Here is a 16,156-nt window from a genome sequence, read left to right as displayed (position 1 = left end):
TTTTGAGTAGTTTAAATATGGTTATATCCTTAATAGACTCTTACATTTAACAAAATTAAAAAAAAAAATTATTGGCCCAATTAGATAAAAACATTTAATGAGCCCATATAGTAATAATTTAAAAAAATTTTGCATTGGCCTAAATTAATTTAAAAAATTAGTTGCCCATATTTTTTTAAATTTCCTTTTAAGTAATAATGTGACACCCCTTACCCGTGTACAGTATATCCGAGTAAGCAATGTCACACGGTGTATCGGCACCCTCTATTTTAACTTAATCAATTTTTGTCATAGTTTTGAATATAGTTTATGAAATATAATTTATTTAAGCCATTTATCGAAATTATTATTTATTTGAGGTTCCAAAAATTTTAAAGAAAATCCGACGGAGTACCGGCTAAAAATGGAGAAAACCGTTCTTCGAAACCTGTTAAAAACACTTCCAATATTCATATCTCATCACTCTCAAACTCCAATATCAAAATCTCAACATTTTTCAATTTCATTTCTCAATCATTCATCTCATATAATATCATGTATAAATCACAATCAAACATTCACTTTTCCATTCACAAACACAATTTTCATTATTTACATGAAAATCAAAATACATTACATAAGTTTCATTTACACAAAGGAAAATAAAAATCAATTACAAAATACCAAAATGAAGCCTAGTGTCCTACCAATGCACTGTAGATGGTGAGGTGACACGGACACTGTGCAGAGCTGCAGGATGGACTCACCCAGTCTGCGGTCTACTGGGCTCACGTTCAGTATCTCCAGAACCTACGCGTGGCAAAAGCAATGCGCTAAGCAATGATGCTTAGTGGTGCAATAATAAAATAAAAAAAATAGCAGAAAATAAATATATCTTTAATGTATATGTCTTATTTGTTTTGCATCTGTTATATTCATTTATTTCTTTAACTTGGTCCATTTTCATTCATTTGGTTGCCCAAGTAACCTATACTAGACGACTGGACTGGATAAACGGGTAAACTGGCACTGGGTATCAAGTACCTCGGGCCGTCACACCATCGGTCATATATGTATCTCCCGGTGTGCAACAGAACAGCTAACAAGCTGTAAATAATATTAGGCACGAGGCCACATCTCAATACAAGGTCAGAAAGGCTAAAAGCCATGAAATCATAGAATGGCATATTGCCATGTGCAGTACTGCTAACTGAACCCTATTGGCATGCCAAACTATCCAAACCAATCTTGTTAGGTATACTAGGGCATTTAATACTTTTGAATTCTTCAAATTTTGAGTTTCAAGTTTTGGTGTCACTATTCACCTCATTGGTCAACAAAAATGTTGACTTTTGGATAGAAAATAAGTGTATTGGTTTTAACACCCTCAATGTACCACATTTTGCATTCAAAACTTGTTGGAATTAATTACCAATACCATTTCTAAGTCTAAAACAAAGAGGGCAGAATTTTCAGTTTTTGAAGCCTAACTTTACTGTTCCATTAAACACTGTTGCAGTGGGAATTTGAGGAAATGGTAAACATGAAAGTTGTCCCTTATTTTGTCTAGTTGAATTTCCTTTTTTGAATCACTCCATTTGGAGTTTTGTAGCTCCAGATATGGTCCAAAAACCATAGCTGGCCGGATTGGAAAAACTGCAGAATTACCAAATCTACAGTACCATGAACAGTGACTGCCACTGCCTTGTTGGATGGGTTCTGACCATAATTTGGGGTAGGTTTCTTCATGAAAGTTGTTTGTCTATGTCTTATCTTGTTGCTGTAAAAATTTCAGGTCAATTGATCATTTCTACAGTGAGTTATGGCCAAATGAACAGTTAACTGTTCATTTGGTCATTCTGTAGAATTGGCTTGCAGGGTACCCGGATTGGGGCCAACTTTTGGTCCTCTTGCTTTGGTCTTTTGGGCATGGTTTCTTCAGCAAAAATGTGCCATTATAAGTCTAGTTTCATGTCCAATTGGCCAAACATCAATTGGACCAACACAGCCAAAGATATGGCAGTCCAAGTGGGCTGGAATCACAGCTACCCTGCTGCACTCACTGGGCAGCATACTCATTCACTTTGCCATACTATATTTCAGTCCAAATTATGGTCAAATTTCCTCAAATGGTCACTAATTGACCATTAGAATGTTCTTTAACAATTTCATGCCAAGTCAAATTTTCACCCCCAAACCCTAGCTCAAAGTCAAGGTTTTCACAAATTTCCTTAGTTAACTCTTTCATTCCTTATATATATATATATATATATATATATATATATATATATACACTTTAATCATAATCTCTAATTCACTCTAAGTCCATTAAAACAATCAAACTCATTCCTTCCTTAGGGCTGCTGAAATTCATGGTATACATACACATGGATTCTTTTCATTTAATTTACAAATTCTTGTTCACTTTAAGTCCTTAACATGGAATGAAAGGGATTTAGGTATAATTATGCACTAACCTCTTGTAGGGCAGAATTTTCCCAAGCTTAACTTCACTTTCTTTCTTCTTCTTGGCTGCCAAAAGGTTATGCAAGGTGCAAGGATGAATTTTTGTGAAAAGAGTAGGAGGATTTATGGTGAAAAGATGAGAGAAATGAAGCTTTGGTTGAAATCAATGGAGGGAGATGGGGAGAAGGGTTTCGGCTGGTTGGTCCAAGGGAAGAAGATGAATTTTTTTCTTCTATTTTCAGCCTCTTTTATTGGTCTTAAGTGTATTGGTTGTATGGTGATTGGTGGACAATTTTAAATGACATCACAATGATGTCATAAATTGCATATATTGTATTTTTCTTTTCTTTTCTTTTCTACTAACTTTAAATTAATTTTTCATCAATATTAATTCATATTTTATGTCATAATAATTATTTACTCAACTGGACAAGTCGGCCAAAAATCACCTCTGAAGGCGAAATGACCAAAATGCCCTCCGTTTGGCTTAACGGGTCAAAATTGTCTGTACCGATTGAAAAATTTTTCTAAATATTTTCTTGGCATTCTAATACCATAGGAACCTCAATGACCCTTCTCTGGAGTCCCAAAAATTATTTTATGAATTTTCTCTCGGGTCTAGGGCTCCTAGTTGCGAGAACCGCAACTTCCCTCTGGGTTACCCATCGCTTGGGCACCGGCTCATTTAACTTAGTTGTATTTTATTTCTAAAATTTTTACTAAATTTTTCTTATTAATATTTGAGTTAATTATGGTTCCTTACTTTAGTTTAAATATTTTTCCGAACGTTCTAGCTGTCCAGACCGACACCGGTCACCGGAACAGTAGAATGTACGGAGTTGCTACCGGGAGGGTGTTACAACTCTTCCCCTCTAATTTAAATTTCGTCCTCGAAATTTACCTTATGCAAACAGTTGAGGGAACTGTTGCCTCATCGTCTCTTCACTTTCCCAAGTTGCCTCATCGGTGTTGTGGTGCCTCCAAAGCACTTTCACCAGTGGGATCTGTTTGTTCCTCAATTCTTTTACTTCTCGAGCCAGGATCCTTAGAGGTTCTTCTTCATATGTCAAATCCGGTTGTATTTCAATTTCTTCCCTAGAGATAACATGTGAAGGATCTGAGTGGTATCTCCTTAGCATAGACACGTGGAATACATTGTGGATCTTGTCCAGCTCTGGTGGTAAAGCTAGCCTATAGGCCACTGGACCCACACGTTCAATGACTTCATATGGGTCAATGAACCTAGGGCTCAACTTACCTTTTCTTCCAAACCTCAATACCTTCTTCCACGGTGACACCTTGAGGAACACTTTGTCGCCAACCACATATTCTATTTCTTTTCTCTTCAGGTCGGCATAAGATTTTTGTCTGTCTGAGGCAACCTTCAGATTGGCTTTGATTAGTTTCACTTTCTCCTCAGTCTGTTTCATCAGGTCTGGCCCCACCAGTTTGTCTTCGCCCAATTCAGTCCAGCACACTAGAGTTCTACATTTTCTCCCATACAGTGCTTCATATAGGGCCATTTGGATGCTAGCTTGGTAGCTATTGTTGTATGCAAATTCTGCCAGTGGAAGGTATCTATCCTAGCTTCCCTCAAACTCAATGACACAACTCCTCAGCATATCCTCAAGGACCTGACATATTTTTCATGTTATTGTTATCATTTTAATTCAATATTTGTATCAATTCCATTGGTTTCAATTGTTTACCTGGATTACTCTTTCTGATTGCCCATCCGTCTGAGGATGGAAAGCTGTGCTGAAGTGGAGTTATGTACCCAAGGACTCATGCAACTTCTTCCAAAATCTCGATGTGAACCTTGGGTCTCGATCAGATATGATGGAAAGTGGAATTCCATGCAGTCTAACTATCTCACTGATATACAATTCTGCTAACTTCTCCAGTGAGTAGTCAGTCCTAACTGGCAGAAAATGTGCTGACTTCGTCAATTTATCCACTATCACCCATGATGCGTCATGTTTCTTCTGGGTGAGAGGTAGACCACTTACAAAATCCATGGTGACCCGATCCCATTTCCATTCAGGTATTCGTATAGGCTGTAGCAATCCTGATGGAACTTGATGTTCTGCCTTGACTTGCTGACATGTCAAGCATTTAGTCACATAGTCAGCTATGTCCTTCTTCATACCAGGCCACCAATCAAGCTTGAGATCATGATACATCTTTGTACTTCACAGGTGCATAGCATATACACCGGTGTGTGCCTCTTTCAGAATCGGCCTTCAATTCCCCATTATCCGTACACACAGTCTTCCTTTGTATCTGACTGACCATCTGCTTTCACCCCATAATCAGTTGCTTTTCCCTCTGAGATTTTGCTCATAATAGCCATTAGCTTCTCATCTACTTTCTGCCCATCTAAAATCTGCTGTAGCAGGTTTGGCCTCACTTGCAACTCAGCCAAAATAGCTCCATCTCGAATCAAAGTTAGACGGGCATTTAATGATCTCAAAGTTGTCATGGATTTTTTGCTCAAAGCATCAGCAACTACATTTGCCTTCCCAAGATGGTAGTCAATTACACAATCATAATCCTTCAGAAACTCAATCCATCGTCTCTGTCTAAGGTTGAGCTCCTTCTGGGTTGGCAAGTATTTCAGACTCTTGTGGTCTGTGTAAATGTAGCACTTTTCACCATACAAGTAATGCCTCCATATCTTCAGTGCGAAGATAATTGCTGCAAGCTCTAGATCATGGGTAGGGTAATTCTGTTCATGTGGCCTTAGCTGCCTGGAAGCATAAGCGACCACCTTTCCCTCTTGCATCAATACACACCCTAACCCATTATGAGAGGCATCACTGTAGACCACGAAGTCCTTTCACGACATCGTGTTAACACTGGTGCCTCTGTCAACATAGCCTTCAACTTCTCAAAACTGGTCTAACATTTATCATTCCAGTCAAATCTGACATTCTTGTGTAACAACTTGGTCATTGGAGCAGCTATTAAGGAAAATCCCTTCACAAATCTCCTGTAATACCCAGCTAGCCCCAAGAAGCTTCTGACCTCAGTTGTATTTCTGGGAGGCTTCCATTCCATCACTGCTTCTATTTTCTTGGGATCCACCCTAATCCCATCAGCTGACACTATGTGTCCAAGGAATGCAATCTCATTCAACCAAAAGTCACACTTGGACAACTTAGCATACAGCTTCTTTTCTCTCAGGGTTTGCAGAACGATCCTCAAATGTTCATCATGTTCTTCCCTGGTCTTGGAATACACCAAAATATCATCAATAAAGACCACTATGAACCGATCTAAGTGTGGATGGAAGATACGGTTCATAAGGTCCATGAATGTTGATGGTGCATTTGTTAGGCCAAAGGGCATTACCAGGAACTCATAATGCTCATACCGGGTCCTGAATGCAGTCTTTGGCACATCTACATCCTTTACCCTCAACTGATGATACCCTGATCTGAGATCAATCTTAGAAAATACTCCCGCTCCCTTCAACTGATCGAATAGATCATCAATTCTAGGCAACGGATATTTGTTCTTCACAGTCACTTTATTCAACTGCCGGTAATCGATGCAAAGCCTCAAAGTCCCATCCTTCTTCTTTACAAACAGCACTGGAGCTCCCCATGGTGACACACTGGGGCATATAAACCCCTTATCAAGTAACTCTTGCAACTGAGTTTTCAACTCCCTCAATTCTGTGGGTGCCATCCTATAAGGAGCAATGGAAATGGGTGCTGTACCCGGCAGTGTCTCAATAGCAAATTCGACTTCCCTTTCTGGTGGCAAACCAGGCAATTCTTCAGGAAATACCTCTGGGAAGTCTCTTACTGTGGGTATATCACTCAAGTTTGGCTTAGCCTGCCTAGTATCCACCACATGTGCTAGGTAGGCTTCACAGCCTTTTCTCATCATTCTTCTTGCAACTGTGGCTGAGATAACATTGGACAGGAAATCAGTCCTTTCACCCACAACAGTGATCTCATTACCCTCAGAAGTTTTCAGAGAAATTCTCTTCAATTTGCAATCAACTATTGCCTAATGACATGACAACCAGTCCATTCCCAAAATCACGTCAAACTCGTGGAAGGGCAACTCAATCAGGTCTGCCAAGAATTCATACCCCTGAATCCTTAACGGGCAACCCTTGTATACTTTGTTCACTACCACACTGTGGCCCAATGGATTAGTGACCAGAATGTCTTGGTCACTCTCCCCTACTAGTATCCCCCTTTCTACGGGTAGGTTGATGCAGATATATGAATGGGTGGATCCTGGATCCACCAATGCATGCACAGGTGTATTGTAGAGGGAGAACATACCCCTGATGACGTCCGGGGCATCTTGCTCCTCCTGAGCTCTAATAGCATAAGCTCTTGCAGGTGGTCTGCTGTCAGGCCCCTCTGCTGGCTTAGATGCAGGCCTCTGTGATGGTCCCACGGCATCAGATTTTCCAGATTTCCTACCCCTTTGTGGTGCAGGAGTAGGTCTATTTGTTTGTGTTGGAGCAGCTGTAGTAGTTCTGCGTGGACAGTTCCTCAACTGATGCTCTGTTGACCCACACCTTAAGCAGGCACCAGTCACTCTCCAACACTCCCCCTTGTGCCACTTCAGACAGTGTGGACATGCAGAAGATGCTGGGGCTGGTCCCCTGAACCCCATCCCTGGAGAGCTGCCCACTGATGGTGTGGACTGACCTCTCCTAGGGGTAAACTGTGGTCTGGGCCCCTAAGACTGACCCTGACTGTGTGGCTGACCCGAACTCTGTGTAGGTGGACCCTTGAACCTCTTCCCAGATGCAGGAGCTGAACTAGACTGACCTGGGCCCCTCTTCTGCTGTCTATCCCTTCTGGTCTGCTCACTGATTCTTACTTTCTCAACCTTTATTGCAGCTTCCACTAACTTGGTAAATTCTGTGATTCCCAAGGCAGTGAGCTGGATCTTTATGTTGTCATTTAGTCCCTCTTCAAATCTCTTACACCTTTCAGCTTCATTAGGGACTATCTCCCTTCCGTAGCGGCTTAATCGGACGAATTCCTTCTCATACTCGGCCACTGACAACTGTCTCTGCCTCAGATTAATAAACTCTCTTCTTCTCTCTTCCAGGTATACAGTACCCACATATTTCTTCTTGAATTCTGAGAGAAAGAAGTCCCAAGTTATAGCTTCTGGCTGCACTTCATTGGATACCGTGTCCCACCATTCATAGGCATCATCTTGCAACAGAGATATGGCAGCCTCTAGGTTTTGTTCAAGAGTGCAATGGAGTTGTTTTAGGACTCTCCCTGATCTGTTCAACCAATTTTCGGCTGCAACAGAATCATCTTCTCTCTTGCCGAAGAAGTCCACTGCTCCAAATTTTCTCAATCTTTCCAGGTGTGATTTCTGCCGTAGAGCTGGGGGTGGTGGTGGTGGTGCTGGCATTACCCCAGCCATTTGTCTGAAAAATTCGGCCATTTGTTGGAACATGGCCTGTAGAGGCTGAGCAGCTCGCTTGAGTCAAGTGAGCAGTTCTCCCATACCCCCAGTCTCAGCTGCTGCAGGTGGAGCATGACTCTCCACTTCCTCCTCAACTGCCCTCTGAGATGTAGGGTCCATATCCTATTCAAAATAAGAAAGACAAACAGATCTGCATTAGTGTCACCTCGACTCTTACAAATGCAATGCATGGTACGGACTCAATCTAGGTCCAGAAACGCCTAAACCGTGCTCTGATACCACTAAATGCGACACCCCTTACCCGTGTACAGTATATCCGAGTAAGCAATGTCACACGGTGTATCGGCACCCTCTATTTTAACTTAATCAATTTTTGTCATAGTTTTGAATATAGTTTATGAAATATAATTTATTTAAGCCATTTATTGAAATTATTATTTATTTGAGGTTCCGAAAATTTTAAAGAAAATCCGGCGGAGTACCGGCTAAAAATGGAGAAAACCGTTCTTCGAAACCTGTTAAAAACACTTCCAATATTCATATCTCATCACTCTCAAACTCCAATATCAAAATCTCAACATTTTTCAATTTCATTTCTCAATCATTCATCTCATATAATATCATGTATAAATCACAATCAAACATTCAATTTTCCATTCACAAACACAATTTTCATTATTTACATGAAAATCAAAATATATTACATAAGTTTCATTTACACAAAGGAAAATAAAAATCAATTACAAAATACCAAAATGAAGCCTAGTGTCCTACCAATGCACTGTAGATGGTGAGGTGACACGGACAGCGTGTCGTGCGGGATGGACTCACCCAGTCTGCGGTCTACTGGGCTTACGTTCAGTATCTCCAGAACCTACGCGTGGCAAAAGCAACGCGCTAAGCAATGATGCTTAGTGGTGCAATAATAAAATAAAAAAAAATAGCAGAAAATAAATATATCTTTAATGTATATGTCTTATTTGTTTTGTATCTGTTATATTCATTTATTTCTTTAACTTGGTCCATTTTCATTCATTTGGTTGCCCAAGTAACCTATACTAGGCAGTGGGTGGATAAGCGGGTAGCGCTTTGGGTATCAAGTACCTCGAGCCGTCACACCATCGGTCACATATGTATCTCCCGGTGTGCAACAGAACAGCTAACAAGCTGTAAATAATATTAGGCACGAGGCCACATCTCAATACAAGGTCAGAATGGCTAAAAGCCATGAAATCACAAAATGGCATATTGCCATGTGCGATCGCTAATCGAACCCTATTGGCATGCCAAACTATCCAAACCAATCTTGTTAGGTATACTAGGGCATTTAATACTTTTGAATTCTTCAAATTTTGAGTTTCAAGTTTTGGTGTCACTATTGTAACACCCCTAAGTTCGGTAGTGCGTTCTGCTGTTCCGGTGACCAGTGTTGTCCGGACAGCTAGGATGCCTAGAACCGTACCTCAATATGAGTGAGGAGACATAAAATAATGAAATACAAGAAAAGAAAAACAAAGGAAAAATCATAGCAAAGAAATGTAACCGAGTAAGTGAGCCGGGAAACCTAGCGATGGGTGACCGCACTGGGAAGTCACGGCGTGGACCGTTGACTAGCCCTGAACTACGGGGAACCCTGGAAAACATTTTTATGACATAAATAGAACCTTATTGAAGAATAAATATCATTAGAAAGATCAAAGAAAAATTAAATAATTAGTACAAAGAAAAGTGAGAAATCAAAAAACAGACAAAATACGGTGTTACCGAAAAATCAGGAATGCCACGAACAGGGCATTATAGTCATTTGACATCCCGAAGTGTCTTTTGACCTAAATGTCCATTAAAAATAAATAGTATTACACTTAGAAAATAAAATAAAAAATTAAATTGGTGGTACCTAAAATAAATAGTGGAAATCATGGGTTAAATGTGGAATAAGTGGATAGTTAGCTTAAAATATGAATTAAATTTGTTAGTGGACCACTAAGAACATTAAAAGGATTAAAAATACTCATTAGTGGGCAGATTATTCCCACTCAAAAGTCCATCTTCCTCACTTAGCTCATCCATGCCGAATTGAAGAGTGAAAAAGAGCCACCATTGACGTTTCCTTTGAGCTTCAACCTCTCCCTCCATTTCAACTCCATTCACTTAGGTTCTTTTATGAAAAATGGTCTACACATCACAAGGAAGATATTGATACAAATTTTGAGAAGTTTGGTGAAGGTTTAACAAGTTACAATTAAAGGTAAGTTTGCATTTTTGAGAATTTCTTTGTTAAAGTTTATGTTCATGTTATGGGTGTTAGTTTGGTGAAGGAAAATTTTGAGTTTGAAGGGTTATTGTTGTTTTCATTTTGGACAGCCATGAGTCACGTTTTTGATGAGGTATTTGTGCATATAATTGATGAGAAATAATGTTAATCATGGTGATTTAGTAACTTAGGGAATTATTTCATGTTTATATGGTGAATTATGCACTTTGATGGAAATTGGTATATGGGACGGCAATGTGATGTTGAAGAATGGTTTGTGGCAGCTTGTGGACACTTGAGTAATGGTATATATTGAGGAAGTGTGGGCAGAATATTGACCTAGAAAGATTGATGATATGTATGTAAATTAACATTGTAAAGTGTACGTAAAGTTTGTAATGTTTAGGTGTGTTTGTAATAGTACTTAGAAATTGTAATTGTGAATGATTATTGGTGTGTTGAAGGTGATTGGAATCTGCCCAAAATAATGCTAATGTAATGTAGAAAATGCTTTTGGTAATGTGCCAAAACAGTTTGGTAGGTAAGTAAACAAATGGCAAAGGTAAGTGTGTGTTTGAAGTTGGGGTGTGAAATGCATATTGAGGGCAGTGTATATTTTAGCCTATAACCTTGAATGTGTAACCTCAATTGGTATGAGACCAATTTGAGGTGAAACTAGGCACAAAATGTGCCAACTTTCATTGAGAAACCATGCCAAAATTCTGCTTGCAAGGTGACCTAAAAAATGACCAATTCGGATTAGGTGCAATTAGGACCTGAAAAATGACCAATTGGGCAGCAGTGAGTGTTTAGGCCATAACTCACTCAAACCAGGTCCAATTGACCTGAAATTTTGATCAAGAATAGTTAAGACCCATACCTACAAGTCTTATGAAGACACCAAAGCCCAGAAATGACCATAAGCAAGTCAAACAACTTGCACAAGTTCGGGTCCAAAAACTGGCCGAACCAGAATTGACCAATTTGACCTAAAATTGACCTAAAATGGTACCACTTGACCAGCAATAGTGTAATGACCATAACTTGGTCTACTTAACTCGGATTGACCTGAAATTTTGCACCGCGTGCAATAAGACCTAGATCTACAAGTTTGTAGTTTCGACCGAGACCCGAAAACCGAGGGAACTAGATCGTCCGGTTAGGTCAAACCAGTATCCCGAAATCCAGCAAGTTGCATTAAAATGCACTAAACAAGGAAATGACTTTGGTAAAACGTACCAAACCTAAAACCCTATCGAGTGTAACATATTAACGACACTAAAACCTAATTTACCTAAAACGCAACGAGGGTCGGTATATTAGGTGATTAAGTGAATAATTGAGTTCAGTGCATTATTTACCAAACACCATCGATAGAGACAGTTTAATTTAGCACTGAAACACTTCAAATTGTGTTTCTCAGTTAACAAGGACTCAGCAAAAGGGAAAGAAATACTGAGTCAAGACCAGGAGACAAATATCAGAGGTTTGTGCACAACAACTGTTTCTTTTGAATTATTTTCAATAGAAATAAATATTGATTATTTGTATATCATTATTTTAAATTGTGGAAATGTGTTTGATGAATATTTATTGATTGAAAAATATTGTGAATAGTTTAAAACTGTGAAAAATGGTTTGAATGACATTGATGGATACTTATTGATTAAAAAGCATTAGAAATGGTTTGAAACCACAGCTATCATGTATATTGATTGTATTCCTCTCTAGCTTGTCTAGTGGGATGAATTGAATTCCCTCTCTGGCTGAAGTGTTGAGGTGTGTGCCTGTTGAGGACGAATAGAATGAGTACTCATATTTTTGCTAGCTAGCCATGTTATTCCTCATTAGTCATCGACTTTTGGGACGAATTGAATACCTCATTAGCCATCGGCTTTTAGGACGAATTGAACTATGGATCATGATTAAGCTGTGTGTGATTTATTGATGTGTATTATGAGTTGTGAAATGGATTTAAACTCTCATTGACATATACTGTCTTTTGAATTCAAACCTGATCTGACTTATGGAAAATCATTGTGATATTGAGAAATTGAGTTTAAATTCTTATTGACCTTTATTGTCTTAAATTTGACTATGGTTTTAAGTATCCACTATTTACATGACTTATGAATTGTGATTTAAATTGTATTTGGTTAATGTTGTGCACCACTGAGACATTGTCTCAGCGATAGCTTTTTATTGCTGTCGCAGGTAGAGAGACGGACAGGGCAGCAGACTAGGCTGCATATACATCCAGTGAGGGATTACCTGGTATAATGAATATACCAATATTTTGCATTTTGTACTGTAATGTATGACGCTGTATGTACATTTTGTTTTTGGTTTTGAGCAGTTGTAAATTAAATTGTACCTTGAAGTTGTAAATTAATTATGAGTGTTTTGGATTGTAAAAGTTGTATTATATTTCCTTATCTCAGACTTTGAAAAAATTCCTATGGAATTGAGTTGATAAATTGTTGTGTTGAGAAATGCATTGGAGTTGAGATTTGGGAAAATTATTGAAGTGCTTTTTACAGGTTTTCTGAAGAACTGTTTTATCCAAAATACAGATGGCACTCTGCCAAAATTTTTACAGAAATTCCAAATAAACCAAATGAGTTAGTTATTTCACTCAGTTCACCAAAGTCTTTAACACCTGTAAATAGTGCTCACCACTGTAAAAGAAGTAAGAAAAGTTTTTAAAATCCCTTGTAGTGTATTTAATGGGTTATCAGTAGACGGAGTTGGTAATTCATTAGGTATACTACGGGATCATGTTATGCCTTACAGAGGGGTAGGGTGTGACATGTTTTAGTGGTATCGAGCTGTGTTTTAAATTCTGTTTTCACCTGTTATTTGAATGTTCTTTTTGCATAGTACAACTGCTCAATATCATTGTCTGATACATACAGTACATTACAGTATAAATATGCACTAACGAGAGTGAATATTCTTGTGTTATTGTTCAGGAAAGCTAAGATCCTCGCATTGAATATGGAAGAGGGTGATCGTTCAGTCGATCAGTCTATTGAGGCTGAGGTGCAAGGGGATGCCCCAGGCCTACAAAATGTTAGTGGTTCAAGAAGACCACTGCAGCGATCTGCAGATTTCTCGCTTCGCTCAGCAGATGGCTGCAATATTCCAACAAATGGCTGGTAATGCGCCTACTCAAGTCCCAATACAGACACCAGTGGTACAACCACAGTCTCCTACGAGGCAATATGATAAATTGATGAAATATGGGGCTACAGAGTTCAAGGGGACAGCAGATCCTCTAGAGGCTGAACAGTGGTTAGAAAGGATGGATAGGGTGTTCAAGAAACTTCATTGTACAGAGGAGCTCAGGCTTGAATACTCAGTATCCTTACTACAGGGGGATGCTTATGACTGGTGGAAAACCATTCCCCACAGTTTGGTAGAGCCTGCAGTGCTAACATGGAATGACTTCCTCAGGGAATTCAGGCAGAAATATGTCCCTGATGCCTATGTAGACCAGAAGCTACAAGAATTCTTAAGTCTGAAACAGGGGAATAGATCAGTGGCTGAGTATGAAAGAGAATTCTCCCGCCTTAGCCACTATGCAGTAAGTTTGCTTGCTACCAGCAGGGAGAGATGCAAGAGATTTGAAACTGGCTTGAAGCCCAGTATCAGAGTACAAGTGCTCGGCTTCAAACACACTAACTTCTCTGAACTTGTTTCTCAAGCCCTAGAGTTGGAAAGAGTTGAGTTTGAGACTGCTCCAGAGAAAAAGAGATCAGAGAAGACAGAGAAAGAGGGAAAATCTGTAGAACAGAGTTCCAGTGGTCATACTGGAAAGAGGAAGAACTATGGGGGACATGGCAGAGGTGGCAAGAAGTCTGGAAGGGGAAGATATTCAGGACAGAGACCTCCCCTATCTGGACAGCAGAGTACCAGAGGTTCCTATCCTCCCCGCCAGTGTGAAACTTGTGGAAGAAATCATGGTGGGATATGCTACAAGGCTATTGGAGCCTGTTATAACTGTGGAGGCACAGGACACTTTGCCAAGGACTGCACCAGTAGTCGCAGAGTTGGACCACCTCCTACTACTGCAGAAGGGTCAGTTCAGAGCCCTGTTACTAGAAGCTCACAACCACCCAGCAGAGGTAGAGGCAGGGGTAGAGGTAACCCAGCAGGCAGCCAAGGCACAGTAAAACATTCAGAACAAGATAGTGCTCCAGTCAGAGTCTATGCCATGAGACAGAGGGAAGAGGCAGAGACATCTGATGTAGTGGCTGGTACCTTCTCAACTTTTAACCAGAATGTGTTTGTGTTATTTGATCCTGGTTCTACCCATTCTTATGTGAGTGCTAGCATCATTGATTGCATTGCTGTTCCATGTACAAGAATGGACTTTGAGGTGCTAGTAACAAGTCCACAGACAGAAGTCGAGGTTAATAGGATGTATAGAGATTGTCCTTTGGTGATCCAAGGACACACTTTCCTGTCTGATTTCATTGAAATGCCCTTCAGAGATTATGATATCATCTTGGGCATGGATTGGTTAGCTAGGCATCATGCCATGATTGACTGTAGGTCAAGATCCACTTTTGGCCTTCCTCGATACAATGATGTGGTAATACCTGGGGAAAGACAGTTAGTGCCATCAAACATCATTTCGGCTGCACTAGCCAGAAAAATGATCAGAAAGGGGTGTGAAGCATACTTGGCACATGTGGTAGACACCCAAGTGGGGAGTCCAAAGATTGAAAGACATCCCTACAAGACATGACTTTCTGATGTGTTTCTGATGAATTGCCGGATTACCTCGGAAAGAGAAGTGCGATTTGAAATTAATGTTCGCTGGTGTGGATCCAATCTCCATAACGCCATACGAGAATGGCACCAGCAGAGTTGAAGGAGTTGAAGATACTGATTACAAGAATTACTTGAAAAGGGCTTCATCCGCCTAGTGTGTCACCTTGGGGAGCACGGTGTTGTTTGTTAAGAAGAAGGATGGTACTCTCCGCATGCATTGACTACGAGCGGTTGAATAGGGTGACAATAAAGAACAGATATCCATTGCCTCGCATTGATGATCCATTCGATCGATTGAAGGGTGCAGTGATATTCTCCAAAATTGATTTGCGATCCGGTTATCATCGGTTGAAGGTACAAGAGCGAGTATTCCAAAAGCGCTTTGAGAACTCGATATGGCCACTATGAGTTTCTAGTAATGCCATTCGGGTTGACAAATGCTCCACCGCTTTTATGGATCGATGAACACTATCTTCGGACCATATCTTAATCAATTTGTGGTGGTGTTTATTGATGACATTTTGATATACTCGAGGAGTGCAGAGGAGCATGATAGACATCTGGATTATCTGCAGACTTTAAGGGAGAAAGCAGTACGCCAAATTGTCGAAATGTGAATTTTGGTGAAGGAAATCTCCTTTTTGGGACATGTTGTGTCACTTGAAGGGATCAAGGTAGATTCGGCAAGGTAGAAGCTATCCTTAATTGGAAGCCGCCAGAACATCACGTAAATTCGCATTTTAGGTTTAGCTGGCTATTACCGTCGGTTTGGGAAGGGGTTTTCTATGTTATCTTCTCCACGACCAAGCCGCCGGAAAGATGTAAAATTTCAGTGGTGATAAATGTCGTGAGTTTTGATGAGTTGAAGAGGTGCTTAATAAGCTCAAGTTCTCACTTTACCTACTCCGGGTAAAGAATACACAGTTTATAGTGATGCTTCTCACAATGGGTTAGGCTGTGTACTGATGCAAGATCGGAATGTCATTGCTTATGCATCACGCCAGCTGAAACCGCATGAGAGGAACTACCCAACACATGATCTGGAGTTAGCAGCTATTGTTTTTGCTCTGAAGATCTGGAGACACTATTTGTATGGGGAGAAATGCTACATTTACACAGATCACAAGAGCTTGAAGTACTTAGGCACCCAGAAGGAATTGAATTTGAGGCAGAGGAGATGGTTAGAACTCATTAAAGATTATGATTGCTTAATAGACTATCAGCCAGGGAAAGCAAATGTGGTGGCTGACGCCTTAA

The sequence above is a fragment of the Hevea brasiliensis genome, chromosome 13 (assembly GCF_030052815.1).
Source record: "Hevea brasiliensis isolate MT/VB/25A 57/8 chromosome 13, ASM3005281v1, whole genome shotgun sequence".
NCBI classification, from domain to species: domain Eukaryota; kingdom Viridiplantae; phylum Streptophyta; class Magnoliopsida; order Malpighiales; family Euphorbiaceae; genus Hevea; species Hevea brasiliensis.
Note: the sequence above shows the minus strand (reverse complement) of the source record.